This window comes from Dermochelys coriacea, chromosome 2, assembly GCF_009764565.3.
Source record: "Dermochelys coriacea isolate rDerCor1 chromosome 2, rDerCor1.pri.v4, whole genome shotgun sequence".
NCBI classification, from domain to species: Eukaryota; Metazoa; Chordata; order Testudines; family Dermochelyidae; genus Dermochelys; species Dermochelys coriacea.
In genome coordinates, this window is record NC_050069.1 from 240,412,098 (window position 1) to 240,433,140 (window position 21,043).

At 41.7% G+C, this 21,043-nt stretch overlaps 1 protein-coding gene across 1 annotated transcript in view; it reads left to right on the forward strand.

The window, feature by feature from the left end:
* SVIL (supervillin) overlaps positions 1 to 21,043 on the forward strand; it is a 233,420-nt gene that overhangs the window by 34,365 nt on the left and 178,012 nt on the right. The gene's annotated exons all lie outside the window — the stretch shown is intronic.

A 21,043-nucleotide genomic window follows, 5' to 3' on the forward strand; every position in this document is an offset into this window, starting at 1 on the left:
CCTCTTGCCTGAGGTAAGAGAAAGTCAAATGCTGAACGTTCCTTCCATTTCCTGATCTAGCCTTTTCTGGAGGCAGGACTTGTTTTTGACTGAATAGTGTTTGGTAGAATAAGTTTCCTTATATTATATTTCCTTATATTCCACTTTCCTTATATTCTGATTTCTGAGTTTTGTATTCTGTCATATTTCTCTCCTCAATCTCTTCTGTTGTTTTTTCTTTCTTCCATTTTCACTTCTGGTTCTTGGCCAAACGTTCTTTCCCAACCTGCTCCAGATAATTTTGGTGTTAGATACTGGTACTGGAGCTAACCATGATGCAAGTAATGCTGTTGAGAGCTCCTTGACTATAGGGATTGCCATGGTGTCCTAACAGGTTAGAAATCATGCACTATTGGACTGGGATGATGTAACTGTGATGTTTCCATGTTCCTGACAAGAACCCCCCGACCTCAATTAGGGGGCATTATTGTGCAGGGCAGAGGAAAAGGAGGGAAATGAGACATGCTGTTTGAGGGGCAGGGAGAGATCTGCTGCAGAATAGATATATGGTTAAATGAGCATTTCTGTTAGGAAACCCCAATAGAGATTTCTACTTCTGATCCTCATTTAAAATTCTATCAATGACTTTGTTGCATCTAAACATAACCTGTGGTCAGGGTGGATAAAAATCAATTATTTTTTTTAAAACCATCTTTTTTTATTTAAATCATATTTTTTTGATAAAATGTTTTTTTCCTCAAAAAGCATCCAAAGATCGTTTTAATTAAGATGCACTGTAGCTCAAAGATATCTCATCATGGAATAGGAATTATAAATTCAAATTCTATAAAGACACAATATATTCATGTAACGTTTAAGAAAAGTTTTGTAAATGAGTTCCAGTAGTTCATGGACTAGGGGCCCAATTTTATGGGGTTCCAGAGGCTCCTGTATAGATTATTTAGGTTAATCTTTCTATCTACCCAATGGGATTCAGTGCTCAGTCTAGAAGATATCATCAGAGATGCTTACTTTTGCAGTTCTCAAACTGGATTTGTCTCTCTAGAGGTAACGTGCTTGTTAACAGCAAAAATGTTTTTATATATATGGTGAGAAATAACAGACCTCAACTTCAATTTCAAAAAGTTTCAATGAGTTTCAAAAAGTTCAATGAATAGAAGATTGTTGGGGGCGGAATAGACCTGGACAAGGAGGAGAACTCTGATGATAAATGTTAGAAGCAAGGGACATACAATAGTTTAACAAAACAAGCATATGTTGCTGTTGAAGAAAAATATCCAGAATACTTAACGTTGTTGTTTTAGTTAAATAAAACAATTTAAATGTCTATCTGGTGAAGTTCTCCTCCTAATACATCCTGGCAAGAAAATCCTCCAATTATTAATGATAGTTCACCTCCCAATGACTTCATAAATAACTGTCTCAATTACCTTTGGTAAATGAAATAACCAAACAATCATTCATTTTCTGATATAGCTGTAAAACTAATTTGAAAAGTTTTCAAAATAAATCACTGTTTAAAAATGTATACAGGTGAGTCACATTTAACTTACATGAATTCAACTATATGCGTTCGGCAAAAACAAAGAAAAATAAGATACCCGTAAATAGTGTGGGCGATTTCCGCCCACCATTCTACTCAATGAGCGTATGTTCTGGAGTGAGCGTGAGATGGGAGACGTGAATCTGCTGTTCTCCCAGTCGGTCTCAGTTCCCACATGCTCACGAGTGTGAGCATCTCGCCATGCTGAGTGTGATTCTAGTATTTCAAGATGCTGTATGTATTTTTCGTACAACATGGGCCCCTAAACACAAGCCAACTACTTAATCTGGTGCTCAACTGAAGAAACGGCGATCTGATCCAATGCTGGATGAAAAACTGGCTGTATTGGACTTATTGAGAGATGGTATGTTGGTCTCCAATGTGGTGCGTAAATATGGCCGCAATGAATCTAGCATCCGTACCATCAAAATTCGAGAGAGAGAAATTCGTCAAGCTGTGGCATCAAGTGCTCCAATAACTGCTAAGGTGACGAGCCAGGTGCGTGAGAAGACTTTAGTGAAGACTGAAAAGGCATTAAACTTATGGCTGGAAGACATGAACTGTAAATGTGTGCCTATCGATAGCAACACGTTGCAAGAAAAGGCTCTTAGCCTCTATGCGCTGTTCAAACCTCCTGCCGAAGGGGGACAGCCTTCTCATGAGAAGGAATTCAAAGCCAGCCAAGGTTGGCTTAACAGTTTTAGGAACCGCTTCAACTTCAAAAACTTGCAGAGTACTGGTGAAGCTGCATCTGCCAATGAAGATGCACCAAAAGCCTAACCCGAACAATTAAAGAAAATCATAGAAGAAAAGGGCTATCTTCCGGAACAAGTTCTTAATGCTGACAAGACTGGGCTCTTCTGGAAAAAAAAATTCCCAACCGCACTTACACTTCGAAATCAGAAGGACAAGCCCCTGGCTTCAAAGTAGCTAAAGGCTGTGTGACTGTGTTGTTTTGTGGTAATGTGGCTGGGCATTTAATAAAGCCGGGCTTGCTCCACAGGGTTCCAAATCCCTGTGCCCTAAAAGGCAAGAACAAAAATCTCCTGCCTCTGTTCTGTCAATCAAATAAAAAGGCTTGGGTGACGGCAGCATTATTTCTGGATTGGTTTCACAAGTGTTTCATTCCGGAAGTCAAGCGGTACCTCAAAGAGAAAGGACTTGGCTTTAAAGTGTTGCTGATTGTAGACAATACTCCTGGCCATTCCGGTTTGCGCATGACAACATTGAAGTCATCTTTCTCCCCCCAATACCACCTCCAACCTCTCGACCAAGGTGTGATTCGCTGTTTCAAGGCCACATATATGAAGCTTACGCTCTCATGGATATGTAGAGCTATAGATGCTGATCACAGTCTTAATGTGATGGAGTGTTGGAAGTCCTTCAACATTGGCGATTGCATCACTTATATTAAACATGTAGTCAAGCCTGAAACTATCAATGCATGTTGGTAAAGAAAGAAAGAATGTGTGAACGATTTTAAGGGTTTCCCGACCATTGACAAAGAAGTGAAATGCATTGTTCAGGTGGCCAGGCAAGTGGGTGGTGATGGCTTCATCGACATCCTTGAGGAAGAAATTGAAGAATTAATTGAGAGCCATAGAGAAACATTGACTAACAAAGAGTTAGAAGAAAGAACAGGAGTACTTAGATTCATAGATACTTAGGTCAGAAGGGACCATTCTGATCATCTAGTCCGACCTCCTGCACAGCGCAGGCCATAGAATCTCACCCACCCACTCCTATGAAAAACCTCACCTATGCCTGAGCTATTGAAGTTCTTAAATCATGGTTTAAAGACTTCAAGGAGCAGAATAGTTTCCCTCAAGTCAACCATGCCCCATGCTACAGAGGAAGGCAAAAAACCTCCAGGGCCTCTCCAATCTGCCCTGGAGGAAAATTCCTTCCCGATCCCAAATATGGCAATCAGCTAAACCCTGAGCCTATGGGCAAGATTCACCAGCCAGATACTACAGAAAATTCTTTCCTTGGTAACTCTGATCCCATCTCATGGGATTAGTCCTATTTACCCTGAATATTTAAAGATCAATTACTTACCAAAATCCCATTATCCCATCATACCATCTCCTCCATAAACTTATCAAGTAGAATCTTAAAACCAGATAGATCTTTTGCCCCCACTGCTTCCTTGGAAGGCTATTCCAAAACTTCACTCCTCTGATGGTTAGAAACCTTCGTCTAATTTCAAGTCTAAACTTCCTGGTGACCAGTTTATACCCATTTGTTCTTGTGTCCACATTGGTGCTGAGCTTAAATAATTCCTCTCCCTCTCCTATATTTATCCCTCTGATATATTTATACAGAGCAATCATATCTCCCCTCAACCTTCTTTTAGTTAGGCTAAACAAGCCAAGCTCCTTAAGTCTCCTTTCATAAGACACGTTTTCCATTCCTCGGATCATCCTAGTAGCCCTTCTCTGTACCTGCTCCAGTTTGAATTCATCCTTTTTAAACATGGGAGACCAGAACTGCACACAGTATTCTAAGTGAGGTCTCACCAGTGCCTTGTATAATGGTACTAAAACCTCCTTATCCCTACTGGAAATGCCTCTCCTGATGCATCCCAAAACCGCATTAGCTTTTTTCACAGCCATATCACATTGGCAGCTCATAGTCATCCTATGATCAACCAATACTCCAAGGTCCTTCTCCTCTTCCGTTACTTCTAATTGATGCGTCCCCAACTTATAACTAAAATTCTTGTTGTTAATCCCTAAATGCATAACCTTACACTTCTCACTATTAAATTTCATCCTATTACTATTACTCCAGTTTACAAGGTCATCCAGATCCTCCTGTATAATATCCCGATCCTTCTCCGAATTGGCAATACCTCCCAGATTTGTATCATCTGCAAACTTTATTAGCGCACTCCCACTTTTTGTGCCAAGGTCAGTAATAAAAAGATTAAATAAGATTGGTCCCCAAACCGATCCCTGAGGAACTCCACTGGTAACCTCCCTCAAACACTGACAATTCTCCTTTCAGTAGGACCCGTTGTAGTCTCCCCTTTAACCAATTCCTTATCCACCTTTTGATGTTCATATTGATCCCTATCTTCTCCAATTTAACTAATAATTCCCCATGTGGCACGGTATCAGATGCCTTACTGAAATCTAGGTAAATGAGATCCACTGCATTTCCTTTATCTAAAAAATCTGTTACTTTTTCAAAAAAGGAGATTAGGTTGGTTTGGCACGATCTACCTTTTGTAAAACCATGTTGTATTTTGTCCCATTTACCATTGACTTCCATGTCCTTAACTAATTTCTCCTTCAAAATTTTTTCCAGGACCTTGCATACTACAGATGTCAAACTAACTGGCCTGTAGTTACCCGGATCACTTTTTTTTTCCTTTCTTAAAAATAGGAACTAGATTAGCAATTCTCCAATCATTCGGTACTACTCCTGAATTTACAGAGTCATGAAAAATTCTTGCTAATGGGCTTGCAATTTCAGGTGCCAATTCCTTTAATATTCTGGGATGAAGATTATCTGGGCCCCCCGATTTAGTCCCATTAAGCTGTTTGAGTTTCGCTTCTACCTCAGATATGGTAATATCTGCTTCCATATCCTCCTTCCCATTTGTCATGCTACCATTATCCCTAAGATCCTCTTTACCCTTATTAAAGACTGAGGCAAAGTATTTGTTTAGATATTGGGCCATGCCTAGATTATCTTTAACCTCCACTCCATCCTCAGTGTTAAGCGGCCCCACTTCTTCTTTCTTAGTTCTTTCTTGTGGCACCTTAGAGACTAACAAATTTATTAGAGCATAAGCTTTAGTGCACTACAGCCACTTCATCGGATGCATAGAATGGAACATATATATACACACATACAGATAAGTTAGAAGTTACCAAAATAGTCTACAGAAGACGATGATGATGATGATGGACAGTAAGAGCCAGCAAGTTGGAATCTTCATAAATTTGCTGAAATGTTCCAAGCAGTGAAACACTTGAATGATTTTAATTTCTGAATACGATCACTCTATAGAATGAAGCCTCAAAATCACATGTCGTAATATGGACGATTTGAGACGTGTCAAGAAATGTTTGAGCCGCTCAAGAGACAACAACGATAGTTGCCAATCACCATGTTTTTCAAGGAAAAACAATCAGCAGCAGATGAGCCTATGCAATCAACTTCTCGAGGTGAACCAGAGCCAACCACTTCATTTACGACTCTCTCTCTCCGTTATCCAAGCTCTCCATCACCTCCGTCTCCTGGATCGACATCAAGTCCCGACGACTCCCTGTAATTAAAAATACAGTACTGAAAAATTATTTTGCATATGTACTCTTTATTATATACTGTACATTACTGTACACATTATACATTATTGTACAAGGTTATATACACAAAACCATGTACAGTATACTATACTTTATGGGCAATTTAAGGGATTTTCAAGGGTAATTTTGACTATACGTGATTTTCTCCTTACGTGCTGACTTTAGAACCTAGCCCCCGCATAAGATGCAACTCCACTGTAGTGTGTACCTTCTAAAAATGAAACATACATCTATCTCTGCATTGTGAAGAATGTGTTAAGGTTATAGCAACCAACAAGAACGCACTTTTATGTAGAAAACCATGAGTAAATTGAGTCTTCCTAACTAGTGATTCAGATCATGATTTAAATCAAATCCACCCTGCCTCTGGTTTTAGCCAAATATATGCAAAACTTTTATTGTTGCAGTGCTGTGCTGCTTTTGACAGATGATGTTGTCCAGGTTACAGAATTGTGGTGGTTATGCTAATGAAACTTCAGTGGGACATGACCAAATCATTAATGTTGTCTTGGCCCAACCTAGATTTGAGTCTGGCTCTCTAGAGATAAAAGGACTGTGAACTAATCACTGCTCCACATATCCCCGAACAGATTTACAGTACAGCTGAATGTTCTTAATGAAAAGGTCAAAATGATCTTCCAACTTTAATAGCCAGTACCAGCTGTGAGTATGTGACTGATCCAGTAATGAAAACTGACCAAGTGGAAACTTACTCTGTCGTCTTGCTCAAGAGTTAATTTGAGTGGAATTGAGACTTTGGCTGGTAAATGAGGCTGCCACATTTCAGCAGAGTGAAAATCAAAGCCCCACTTTTGTCCCTTTTGTTGGCTCTTGTTTTTGGAACCACTGTGTGGGTTCTGGACTCTCTCTACTGTTGTCTCTTAACCTGGATGTCTTGACCCTTTTTTATAATACCCACCATCTTTTCTCTCCCTTTCCCCATTTCCAAACTCTCCTGTCTCTCTGTTCCAGAAGACAGCATGATAATCCTGTTCTTCATCCACTCCTCCTTTCCTCTGATCCATGCTCCACCCAATTGGCAGTCATACAAGAATAGGCTAACAGTATTAAGGCAGAGCTCCTCCCCCCGGCAAGATAGTAGGAAGGAAGATATTACCATCTAAAAAAACAAGAAAAGTAACTAGGACCAAAGATTTAAGTTATGTGGCCAAAAACTGGGCAGACATTAATTGAATAAGCTTAAAAATTAAAATGCACACATTTTGGTGTGCCGCTAGTTCTCTCCTTAATTCTTGCTGTGCAGAAATGGACACTTACTTTTACATAGCATTTGAGCCTTCTGTTGGGAATGAAAATTATGAAGAAAAGGTGACATTTGTGATGCAATGGATTTCCATTCTATTAGTCAGATTATAACCAGCTCCCTTGCTGCTTACACTAATGGTTTACAGCTTTCCCTGTATTGCAAGTATTGCTGCTGTTAAACCAGATGCTGAGAAGCAGTAGCGTGTGAAATGCTAGTTGCAACAAATTTAAATATAAAATACTGTAAGTGGCGAAAAGTGTTTCATTGCAAACACTTTTAGGCTGACCCAATAAAACGAATATGGAATATTTCTAAAGTGGCAATACAAACTTCTGTACTGCTGTTGAAAAAATAAGTGCTGGAGTGGTTCAGACTATTGTCATCTGTGATAGTCACTTTACCATAGAGAAAAGGAGTACTTGTGGCACCTTAGAGACTAACAAACTTATTTGAGCATAAGCTTTCGTGAGCTACAGCTCACTTCATTGGATGCTGTAGCTCACGAAAGCTTATGCTCAAATAAGTTTGTTAGTCTCTAAGGTGCCACAAGTACTCCTTTTCTTTTTGCGAATACAGACTAACACGGCTGCTACTCTGAAACCTGTCAATTTACCATAGAGGTTGCTTGTAATTAAGGTTTACAGTTCTTGCACTTAAGAGAAAACAGATAGTGAAGCAGACTCTTGCTCTTAACAGTGCCAGAGGTGGGTAGAGTAACTCTGCAGTAAATATTGGTCTGAAATCAAAAGCCTTAGTGTTGTAGCAATCATTGATTGCTCTATTTACTTGCTAGTTTACTTACTGCAGGCACCTTTCCTTTTTTTGAACTTCTCTAATATAGTATGTTGCCATACATTAAAACATCCAATATAGTACAGGTTTCAGAGTAGCAGCCGTGTTAGTCTGTATCCTCAAAAAGAACAGGAGTACTTGTGGCACCTTAGACTAACAAATTTATTTTGACCATAAACTTTCGTGGGCTACAGCCCACTTCCTCGGATGTATAGAATGGAACATATAGTAAGAAGAGATAGATAGATAGATAGATATATATAGATATATAGATATATAGATATATAGACATACAGAGAAGGTGGAAGTTGCCATATAAACTGTAAGAGGCTAATTAAGATGAGCTGTTATCAGCAGGAGAAAAAAACTTTTGTAGTGACGATCAAGATGACCTATTTAGACAGTTGACAAGAAGGTGAGAGGATACTTAACATGGGGAAATAGATTCAATATCCAATAGAGTAGTTCAACATCTATGTATAACTTATGCCTTAGGAGCTTTTCACAGAATGAAAAGCCCTTTGCTATTTTCATATAGGGGTACAAGTCTAGTCAATTCTGGAAGTGGATATAGGGCAGGGGTTCTCGCAACAAATTTTTTGGTGACCTCAGAGTTCGGCCACCAGCTCTTGCTGGGGGCCGCACTGACACTTTTTCCTAAAATACTTTGATTAACTTTAGGAAGAACAAATAAATAGCACAGCCACATAATTGTAATTTATGTAGGGTTTTTTCAGACTCAATAATAAAAATATTACTATGATAAGTAATATTTGTATGTTTGTTAATATCAATCACTTAGTAGCTGTCTGGAAGGCTGTGAAAAGTGATACTTGCATATTTGTTAAGATCACTTTTCTCAGCAAGTGGGGGACATGGTGGAATGGATGTGGGCCAGGGGGAAGCAGTGGGGGTCTGAGGCAATGCAGGGGTGGATGCGGAACCAGGAAGGCAATGGGGTCCAGGGGTGATGGGGAGGGAGTCACCGATGCAGGGCATGGAGACAGGAGGATGGGTGGTGAGCTGCGTGGCTGGGGCCGAGGGTTGGTGCCCGTACTGTGCGGCCGGGGATCAGTGCCCATGGCTGGAGCTAAGGGTAGGAGCTGCATGGCCAGGGAGGGGGTAAGTGCCCACGCCCAGAGCAGGAGCTGCACAGCTGGGGCAGGCAGTTTGAGCCTAGCGCCAGTGCCCGTTGCCATGTGGCTGGAGCTGGGTGCTGGAGCCCAGGGCTGCATGGCCATATCCAGGGGTCAGTACCTGCTGCCACGGGGCTGAAGCCAGCACCCGCTACCACGCACCTGGGGATCAGTGTCCCCCGGGCCTGGGAATCAGCACCTGGCTGGGGATCGGTGCCTGTTCTGCGTGGCCAGGGATCAGTGCCTGATGTCTGTGGCTGGGGATTGGCACCCAGGGCCAGCAACCAGGACTGGGTGTCAGAGCACATGACTGGGGGTCGTTGCCCTGAGCCAGCGGCTGCTCCTGGGGTTGGGGGTCGGTGCCTGGGGCCAGCAGTAGCTGCCAGGGTCAGGGGTTGGTGCCTGGGGCCAGAGACGGGCTGCATGGCCAGAAGTTGCAGCCTGAACTGATGCCCCATAGCTGAATGCCAGGGCCGCTTGGCCAGAGCTGGGGGTCCAAAACCCTGCAGCTGGAGCCTGGTGTTGGCGCATGAAGTCCCATGGCTGGAGCCCTGGTCTGTGCAACCCGGCTCCTAAGTCTCGCCACTGGAGCCCACCTCCCAGCCACCCTAGGGCTGACGCCCGAGCCTCATTTCTCTCCCTTTCTCCCCCAGGTCGAGAACTCACCATGTTCCTGCAGCGTTGTGCCCCACCTTTCTCCAGGGGCCATGCAGGGCTGCACATCCAGGAGGAACAGGGAGTGGGGAGGGGCCAATGCTCCTGCCCCCCCTTCACTCCCCCAAATCACAGCTCAGGAAGCTGTTGTGGCCTCAGGGAAACCCTCTGGGGGCCATATGCAGCCACAGTGGCCACATTTGCGAAATGCTGGGGATATATTACAGCTTTGTGGAACTATGACCCACTAGTAGTTTGTCTCCAGAAAGTGAGTTGCAATCTTGCTGATCTCATATTTAAATAGGTTGGTCTTTTCTGCATGCATCAGTTGCTAGGTGCTGTATTTAGCATGCCAAAAAAATTCCATCCTTTGGTTCAAACCTGCTTCTGGGTGTATTGCAAAGATTCTGTAGAACTGTACACTAGATCTGAAAATAAATACATAAAATTTTTAAAATAAATAAACCTTTTAACTTCAAATGGGAGTAGATAAAGGAACAAGATTTCGGTAATACACCTCTACCCCGATATAACGCTGTCCTCGGGAGCCAAAAATCTTACCGCATTATAGGTGAAACTGCATTATATCGAACTTGCTTTGATCCACCGAAGCGCGCAGCCCTGCCCTCCCGGAGCGCTGCTTTACCGCGTTATATCCGAATTCGTGTTGTATACACGACCAGATATAACACGAATTCGGATATAACATGGTAAAGCAGCGCTCCGGGAGGGCAGGGCTGCGCGCTTCGGTGGATCAAAGCAAGTTCGATATAATGCAGTTTCACCTATAATGCGGTAAGATTTTTGGCTCCCGAGGACAGCGTTATATCGGGGTAGAGGTGTACATTGAAAATTGACTAGCGCTAAATATTAGCAGCATTCTGACTTTGCTGGGGTATACGTAGGACTGTCTTATTTGAAAAATTCTTACTGAATTAACTGACATTAATGTCCAAATTAAATGATGTTTCTTTGTGAGACATTTTGCTTCTGAACCCAGCTTAGAATGGAAAATGTTTCAGATTTTCAGTACTTCTCTCCAAATTAAAGTGCTGTGGAAAGTAAGAGACCAAGAATAAAACAAAAGCTGATAGTGAAGACCATACAAGATGACCTTCATCAGATATCAGGTGGAATAACTCAGGTTTTTGTGAATGAGTGCTTTATTTTTTTTTTTTTTATACCAGGCATCTAGATTAAAAGCTTAGAATAGTTAGACATCCTTCCCATTGTGATTTCATATTCTATCATAAGTGCTTGTAAACTGGGAAATACCAAGCTAGGAAAACAAAACAAAGTTTAGCTCATGGCAGTTGCATCTTGCATTTACCTTTTTGAGGAAGAAATATTATGCTGAATTTCAGAGTGCTTAAACAAGTATGTTGGGGGCGGGGTGGGGGGAAGGGAATTACCATAGATATGAAAGCCAGAACACTCCAATCTCCAAGCATGGAAGAATGTTACTCAAAAAAAATCCCTCTGAATGCTCAGAAGCCAGTCTAACAAATACAAGCATTGCTACTTAAACTTAATTATATTAATTAATTATTATTAAACCTGTTTTGCAGCTCCTATAATGAAACTTTTCCTAAACAACTGATGCTTAAGGGCTGGAGAAAACATATCATGGAACAGTGTCATGCTTCAGCTGTGTACAAGTATTGTTTGATCACAGAACTTCTAAACTGAATAATTCTTTATAGTTTGTTTTAGCTGAGATAAGCATTCTATAACTGAAGAGTTTTTATATTTCCTTCAAGCATCTGTGAGAACTTCTTGAAACTAAAATTTTTAATATTTCTCAGAGTACCTAGTTTAATCTGATGGTTTATAATTAAGGCTAAGATTTTGGCATATGTATTTTTATAAAAATAAACAGAGGATGCTGGCAATAAACAATGAATCACTGAAATGTACACACTAAGGGTAGGTCTACACTACCCGCCAGATTGGTGGGTAGCGATCAGTATATTGGGAGTCGATTTATCCTGTCTAGTCTAGACGCAATAAATTGATCCCCAAGCATTCTCCCGTTGACTCCGGAACTCCAGCGCCACGAGAGGCGCAAGCAGAGTCAACGCAGGAACGGTGGCAGTCGACTTACCAGTGTGAAGACGCTGCAGTAAGTCTATATCTAGGCACAGTGACTTCAGCTACGCTATTCTCGTAGCTGAAGTTGTATACCTTACATCAACTCCCGCCCCCCCTGCTCCCAGTATAGACCAGGGCTAATGCAGTTTTCACTACATGAGTTCTGAAGCCTAAGCCCCACTGTGCGGGGCTAAATTACTGGAATTTTCAAGAAGTCACTGAGGTCTCTTAAAATCACAGAATCTGTGACCTCTTTGATAGATTCGTAGCCTTACTTGTAATGGCAAGCGACACTTGGCATTCACTATTCACTCTCCTGTAGCAGCTCATCTTAAATTTGTAACTGCTGTTTTGTGCAGATTAGCTGAGTCACTGAAATACAATTACAAAGGAAGCCTGACAAATTGAGCTTGATGTAGTAGTTTCTCTAAATTGCTGCAGATACTTAAATTACACAGCTATTACCTCATTAAGCATACCAACTAGTTCTATTTCACTGCAAAAATATGGAATCTATACATCAAAACTCCTGTTTAGAGATTTACCATGATATGATATGATATATAAAAGCTTAAAATGAAGCAATGAAATGAGAAGAGCTTTGGATTCTAGTGACACTCCTACTCCTGGCACATGTGCTATCTTTCTGCATTTGCACACAAACTAGCTTTTATTAATTGAATTTTGGAGCTGGAGTGAGAAAAGAGGCTTATATGTTCCAAGTTGCCAAAAATAATTTTAATAAGATAATCAAGGATGATGGAGTGAGTTTAAATTGAAAATTAGGGTTAGAATCAACTTCCCTGGAGTGGGTGTCTCAGACACAAGAACTTAAAAGTCAAGACAGATTTAACAGATAATTGAAGTCCTGGCAGCGTACTAAACACTGTACAAGATCCGCCTCTGCCTTGAGGAGGCTGCAGTCAAAATAGCATCTTAAATATGATAGTGCACCCTGGAAGTGTGCATGTTGCAGACTGGATTATTTGATTTGGAAGTCTAATTGTGAAATAGCTGTTTTGGTGTAGAGGCCAAATCTAATTCCAGTAGCCAGGATAGGTGGATCCTGAGGACTAGCTTCAAATGGCTGATGTGAAAGGTTCTACACAGCACCAATCACTTCATCCTGAACTCATTTTCTGACTGCTTGGAGGAGGCTATAGTCAACTCCCACACTTGCTGTGCCATCCTGGAAATATCCAGTTTTTGGACTTTTTTTTTCTCTGCTTCTTCTCCCCAGTTCAGCTTTTGCACATTCCAAAAGTTGCAATTCCCCTTGAACTTGCTACAGCTGTGTCATTAGGATCATGAAAAAAAGAAAGAGTACTTGTGGCACCTTAGAGACTAACAAATTTATTTGAGCATAAGCTTTCGTGAGCTACAGCCCACTTCATCGGATGCAAATACTCACTCACTCACTCACCCCTAGCAAACTGAGGTTCCTATCTTATTATGCCTAGCATAGCATTGCTGTGCTCCTGAGGGCATCGGCTTTCATAAGACTTGACTAACTTGTTTAAACAGACATTGTCAGTCTAAAAATCTATAGACTGCCCCATAACCAATGTGGTACCCGAAACTGGGGTTTTTTTTTTGTTTGCTTGTGGTTTTTTTTTTTTTTTTTTTTTAAAGCAGAGTGAATTTCAAATTGAATGTATCCATGTAATTTCTTTGGATAGTTGCCTGGTTTAAAAACTTGGAGCGCTAGTAGCATATATACAATACTAAGATATGCTGTGTAAACAGGAGATCACTGGGTAATTGACTCTAAAGTATTCCCAGGTCTTGAAAAATGCACTTGCTCACTCAGTGTTGATGAGTAGAACATGTTTGTGGTAGATGAGCTTGATAGCAGTCAGTTGCTGAATAACCTGGTTGTTAGTGCTGTTCCAGATGCTCCTTCTAAGCAATGTGAACAGTAAAGAGAGGGAGTTCTTTTTGTTACCTTCCAGACACAGTGTCCAAGCAGTAGAGGATGGAGTCCGTGCCTGCTGTTGCTCATAGAATTCCAAGTAGCAGCAGTGTAGTGAATGGGGGGGGGAGTGAGGGAACATGGGATGGAGGGCTTCCCATTTGATCGGTGATCCAGACTTAAGACATTTGTTAACAAAGCCTGATATGAAAGATAGAGCCTCCTGGCAATGTTTAGGATGAGCACCCTGTTGGGATCCCAGCGGTTGTAACGGGCAGTATTGGATTTTTCACAGCCTGATGCTCCTGTAGCTGTAAGTGAAGTGAACTACTCAGTCCCATCACTTATGTGTATGCCTGGTTACAAAGCTTTTCTTTTAAATATTTTAAAGTAGATTTTACCATAATGCTGGGTGGTCCGTTTTTTCACTTGGTTGACCGGAAACTGTAAAATCCCATCTCAAGTCACTTCTGTATAGTAGAGACAACATAATTTGCCTCTTTAACAAGATATATACAGGTGCATGAGCATATATAATATATATATATGCTCATGCACCTGTAATTCCTTTTCATTGCTTTTTCAATAGTCTGTCAAGAAGCTTTAATCTTTGTTAGAATTCATCTATGCTATTCACCAGCTTTGTATGGTACTGACATTGAAATAATTAAATATAATAGAAATGCTGTCTTCTAAATACAGTACATCTTCCTGTTGCTGGTTTGCAAGACATGGATTATAATAAATGCACCATCAAATCTTTTTGACTTTAGATATAAAGAAGAACATAGGTTTTTATCGTCCACAAGGTAGATCTATCGAAAGGTGACGAGACTGTAGGCATGTGAAGCAGCGTGTAGCACATATTGCCCTTGAGTAGAGACAGTAAGAGTGGGGATAACAAGGGGCAAGAGAAGCACAGAGTGCTATTAAATCTAATCCACTAGATAGCATATACTGCAATTGTTTTATCTACTTGGGTGAATTATCCAAAACTTTGTTTATAAATTGCACTGTTTTTTTTTTTACAGTGTGATTGGAACTCTGATTTCATAAAACAAATGAGGTTACAAGAGGGGAGTCTGAAAGCTCCTTCAGCTTTTCAGATAAAGGTGACACCCATTACTTACTAGTTTAAAAATACCTGTAAGGAGATGCACATCTTTAGAATTGTGTGATTTCTCCAGGTAGTGGCTAGGTAAGTTGGAGAAGGAAAAGCTTCATTCCTCTTGCCTTTACAGATTGCTTTGCAAACTTTCTTTGCTTCATGAAATCCTGACCTAGGCCCTCCTTGATAATGGGGACAGACTGGTTTTATGGCATTGTTAAAAATTACTCCAGTTGCTTATGTGTCATATGAGCTTAAATCTTGGACCATGGAGTTTTCCTGTAAGGAAATGTTACAAGAAATCTTGGAAAAGAGGTCGCACAGGATTAACAAGCACATCCTGTGAGTCATCATCTCATGGCTTCTGATTGGATGGTATTCTTAATGGTTGAACTAATCCATTCCCCATACTATATACTTGGGAGGGAGGTGTCATTATTACAGAGCTTTGCCAGCATAGCCACAGTCGAGACACAACATAAGCTGGCAGAAGGAGCTCTTTTGGCAGTGTAGCCACACCACCTCCAAAATAACATTAGCTATGTTGTCAGAAGTACATTTCTGTTGGCAAAGAAGCATCTACATGGGAGTTTTGCCAGCATAGTTATGTCAGATAGGAGGTGAGGTCTTTCCACACTCCTAGCACACACAGTTTTGCTATCAAAACCTACATTCAGCAACACTCTCAATGAAACATGGTCTACACTACAAAGTTAAGTGGAACTTTATTAAATCCTGTATCGGGGGTAGCTGTGTTAGTCTGTATCCACAAAAACAATGAGGAGTCCGGTGCCTCCTTAAAGACTAACAGATTTATTTGGGCATAAGCTTTCATGGGTAAAGAGGTTTTTTTTACCCACAAAAGCTTATGCCCAAATAAATCTGTTAGTCTTTAAGGTGCCACCGGACTCCTTGTTTTTATTAAATCCTGTGCACTGTTCTATCCATGTGGCTGAGTTACTTCCAGACTAAACCACATTTTCTCTGTTCCATTGGAGTCCTGTCAGTAACAGTCCTTCCAGGGAACATTGGCCCTTTGACTCCAGTTCCACTAATATATCTTCCCTATTTTAGAAATATTTTAATATAAACATTTAAAACAAATAATTGACTTCCAGACCCTCACCTTGTATCCCTTTGACCAAAGGTTGCTAGCACATAGCTAAGTTGTTTTGCCACAGACTCAGGTGGTTACATAGTCTTTGAGGTAGTTTGAAAGGCAACCACACCAGAAGCTGACCTATCTCCGTCTGAGTCAAGTTAGCAAACTATCTCTCTGTGGCGTCTCCTCCTTCCCTGTGAGGTTGGTTTTCGGCCTCCTTTCTATGATGTCCTCTGTATGCTCTCTGGGTGTTGTCTTCTGGCTCACAAATGCCTCCTGTTCCTTTGGATCACTTGTCCCTCTTATGTAGACATTGTATGAGCTGGGGGACACTGCACCCCTCATGACTCATTAGTTAATGTCTTATGGTATTTCTCTAATGGCGGGATCCTCACAAGAGTGCCTGTCTCTAGGGCCAGTGGTCCTTGGTTGACCTCCCAAAAATGTGACTCATAATCCACTGTAGTCAGATATTGCTTTTCTTGAAGGTAGATAGGTGTGTTCCCACCTTTCCCCATGTCCGGATGTGCAGTTCATGCAGTAACAATCATTCTTCTGGTGGTTATCACATGACTGGCAGGAGTCGCACTCTTTTATCAAGGAGCTGAGTTCTATATTCCTTCCTGGCCTGGTAAACACACTTGTGAGCCCGTCTAAGACAGCTGTCAATGCCCAGGTGTGCACACCTGTGTGTGGTGTAGGGAAGGGAGGAGAGGAGAGGTGTTTTTTGTTTGTGTGTGGTGTTTTGCATGACATGCTCACATAAAGAGTCAGGGACAACAGCTCAGTGTCCTCTAATATGACTTCATCCTGCACATTCAGTTCATCTTTAATTTTCTCCTACCACTACTTGGCTTTTGTCTGCTGGCCACCCTTCCAGTATCACTCTTCGGGTGCCACTGTGGGGTCTATTTCCATTTGTAGCTTTTCTTCGAGGAATCCTGTCACCTTTGAAAACATCCCCATATGCTTTTATAATTGTCTCCACTTCTGCTTCTTGCATTGCAGCTGTAAAATTTTGCTTCCCTGGGGTTGATCTGATCAGATCCTTGACTCATATTGCAGTATTCCTACAAGAGGAAATACCATCCACCGCTACAAACTTCAGTTGGTACCATCTGTTATTTTTCAGATTAGTTACTATGAAGTCACATTTTCTTACAGGCTGCATTGTTACTGTTAATGTACTCTTGTACGTTATTGGATTGCTCCTCCTCTTTGTAATGGGATGAAGTAGATTCCTACACACCCAAAGAATCACATTGCAGGAGGACCCACTCTCCAGCTGAAATTTCACAGGGTGTTTCCCTATTAACATTGCTGTTGGCATAAAGGTTGGTATTGTCCCTTATTGCTTTCCTGTCCTGACGACCTGACTTGATATGCTCTCATACTTAAGGAGAGAATCAAGATGTCATCACCACTGTCTGATTTAGAGTGTTTTCCTTTTGTACAAGTTTGTTTGAATCTTTCTGACACCTTCCTCTGCTCTTGCGCACACTGCTGAAATGGTTCATCTTGCCTCATTCCTTTTCAATGCTGTCCTACGTCAGGGCACATCTCCTTTATCTGCTCATGATGTCTCCCACAGTAAATGCATCTCACTATGGGTATGGGACTCTGTCCTGCTCTCCTTTGCTGTTGTCTCATTGCATGTGTGATGTCTGAGCATGTTGTGTCTCTGATACTTCTCCTGTACGCACCACATGTAAGCATCTGTCTAATTTAAGATTGCTTTCCTGGAGCAGCCACTCCTGCAGGTGTTTGATTTCAGGTGCCACAGACTTTTCTGTCCCAAATTAGGGAGTCTGTCTGGTCCCTGAAATTGTATGTAACAGCCAGCATGCGTAAGGCAGAATCATAGAGGTCTATCCCGTCCCTTCCCCTTTAGATTGGTCTCAAGTGAAAAACCTGTGTGGCTCCACAATTTCGTTCTGCCCTGGGGTGCAATAAGTCCCAAGGGCTCTCTCAACTGCTGAGAGTCTTGAGGCACTGGTGAGCTTCAGAGTGGTGCAGATCTACCATGTTCCCTATTAAGTTACAGTAGTACCGAATGATTGGAGAATTGCTAATATAGTTCCTATTTTTAAGAGAGGAAAAAAAAGTGATCCGGGTAACTACAGGCCAGTTAGTTTGACATCTGTAGTATGCAAGGTCCTGGAAAATATTTTGAAGGAGAAATTAGTTAAGGACATTGAAGTCAATGGTAAATGGGACAAAATACAACATGGTTTTACAAAAGGTAGATCGTGCCAAACCAACCTAATCTCCTTTTTTGAAAAAGTAACAGATTTTTTTAGATAAAGGAAATGCAGTGGATCTAATTTACCTAGATTTCAGTAAGGCATTTGATACCGTGCCACATGGGGAATTATTAGTTAAATTGGAGAAGATGGGGATCAATATGAACATCAAAAGGTGGATAAGGAATTGGTTAAAGAGGAGACTGCAACGGGTTCTACTGAAAGGCCAACTGTCAGGTTGGAGGGAGGTTACCAGTGGAGTTCCTCAGGGATCGGTTTTGGGACCAATCGTATTTAATCTTTCTGTTACTGACCTTGGCACAAAAAGTGGGAGTGTGCTTATAAAGTTTGCAGATGATACAAAGCTGGGAGGTATTGCCAATTTGGAGAAGGATCGGGATATTATACAGGAGGATCTGGATGACCTTGTAAACTGGAGTAATAGTAATAGGATGAAATTTAATAGTGAGAAGTGTAAGGTTATGCATTTAGGGATTAATAACAAGAATATTAGTTATAAGTTGGGGACGCATCAATTAGAAGTAACAGAAGAGGAGAAGGACCTTGGAGTATTGGTTGATCATAGGATGACTATGAGCTGCCAATGTGATATGGCTGTGAAAAAAGCTAATGCGGTTTTGGGATGCATCAGGAGAGGCATTTCCAGTAGGGATAAAGAGGTTTTAGTACCATTATACGAGGCACTGGTGAGACCTCACCTAGAATACTGTGTGCAGTTCTGGTCTCCCATGTTTAAAAAGGATGAATTCAAACTGGAGCAGGTACAGAGAAGGGCTACTAGGATGATCCGAGGAATGGAAAACGTGTCTTATGAAAGGAGACTTAAGGAGCTTGGCTTGTTTAGCCTAACTAAAAGAAGGTTGAGGGGAGATATGATTGCTCTCTATAAATACAGGAGAGGGAGAGGAATTATTTAAGCTCAGCACCAATGTGGACACAAGAACAAATGGGTATAAACTGGCCACCAGGAAGTTTAGACTTGAAATCAGACGAAGGTTTCTAACCATCAGAGGAGTGAAGTTTTGGAATAGCCTTCCAAGGGAAGCAGTGGGGGCAAAAGATCTATCTGGTTTTAAGATTCTACTCGATAAGTTTATGGAGGAGATGGTATGATGGGATAATGGGATTTTGGTAAGTAATTGATCTTTAAATATTTAGGGTAAATAGGACTAATCCCATGAGATGCTATATTAGATGGATGGGATCTGAGTTACTACAGAAAATTCTTTCCTGGGTATCTGGCTGGTGAATCTTGCCCATATGCTCAGGGTTTAGCTGATCGCCATATGTGGGGTTGGGAAGGAATTTTCCTCCAGAGCAGATTGGAGAGGCCCTGGAGGTTTTTCGCCTTCCTCTGTATCATGGGGCATGGTTGACTTGAGGGAAACTATTCTGCTCCTTGAAGTCTTTAAACCATGATTTAAGGACTTCAATAGCTCAGACGTAGGTGAGGTTTTTTGTAGGAGTGGGTGGGTGAGATTCTGTGGCCTGCGCTGTGCAGGAGGTCGGACTAGATGATCAGAATGATCCCTTCTGACCTTAGTATCTACGAATCTAAGTTTGCTCCTGGGGGTATTCTGCACCACTGGATGTGCACATAATTAATGAGCTGTGCATATTTTTATTTTTTTGGCGCAGAGAATAGCTTCTTCTGGAAAGTTGCCGCGGTTCCTCCTTTTGCCAACAGAGGGCACTATAGTGCTAGAACAAAGCAGCCTCCCCAAGTAGAAAGAACTTTGGCTGGAAAGTTGCTGCAGTTCCGTCTTTTTCCCCACAAGAGTGTACTTTGGTGATAGAACAGAGCTGCAGCTCCTGGCCAGCAAGGGAAGAGAGGGAGCCTGCAGTACTTTCTGTTGGGCCAGGTCAGGAGGCAGGGGCTATGGGGAGACGGACAGTGTGGGACAGCTAGGGAATCACAGACAGCGGCTCATAAGAGCTAGGGGGAGAGGACAGACTGGGGCAGGGGCTGAATGCGGGTGGAGGTGCAGGGCCATAGGGAGGGGAGGGGAGGTGACTGAGTAGGGCACAGAGACACATGGGGAAGGGGTGCAGGACACATGGAGATGGAGGAGGGGTGTCGGGAGGGGAGGGACATGTGGATAGAAGCAGATGTGCCTGACTGAATGGAAGAGGGTAGGTGTCAGCCAAGGTCTTCATGGAGAAAGCTCCTAACAACCCCCCCTCCCCCCCAAAAAACAACAAAACCCCAACAGCCCTGTTCCATACTTTTCCCACCCATACCCAACTACTGTCCAGGTTCACACTCAGGCTCCTTCTCTGCAATTACTTCCCCCTCCTTCAGCTCCTCCCTTACCCCTGACTATCCCAAGCCTTTGCACTGCTTCTGAGGGGTGTGGGATATACAGTTCTGTACTGTGGTTTAAATGAATTATTATTCAGAATTTTGTATTAATATGCTAGTAAGAAATCTATTTGTCAAACATTTTCTGAATCTCTTGTTGTCTGTATTGTTACAAACATAATTGCTGACAAGTATTTTGAAATATATTACCAAAAATAATTGAAACTGGTATGATTATAATATATTGTGGTGTTTTGAGAAAATATGCAGAATTTTTAATATTTTGTTGCACAATTTTTAATATTTTGGTGCAGAATTCCCCCAGGAGTAATTAAGGTAAAGTAACAGTTTTATTTTCCTGTTGCTGTTGTCCTCTTAGGGGGCCATGTGCAGGTCTATGTGCAGATCAAATGCCTCCTTCCACCTGGTCCAATGCTGGGCTAGGTTTGTGTCTGCAAGATCCAGAGCTCTGGAGAGCTTCAGGCAGAGTTCCATGGCTCATGCTTCCAGCTGCTGCACTGCAGAGAGCTCACAATTCAGACATTGCCACCAG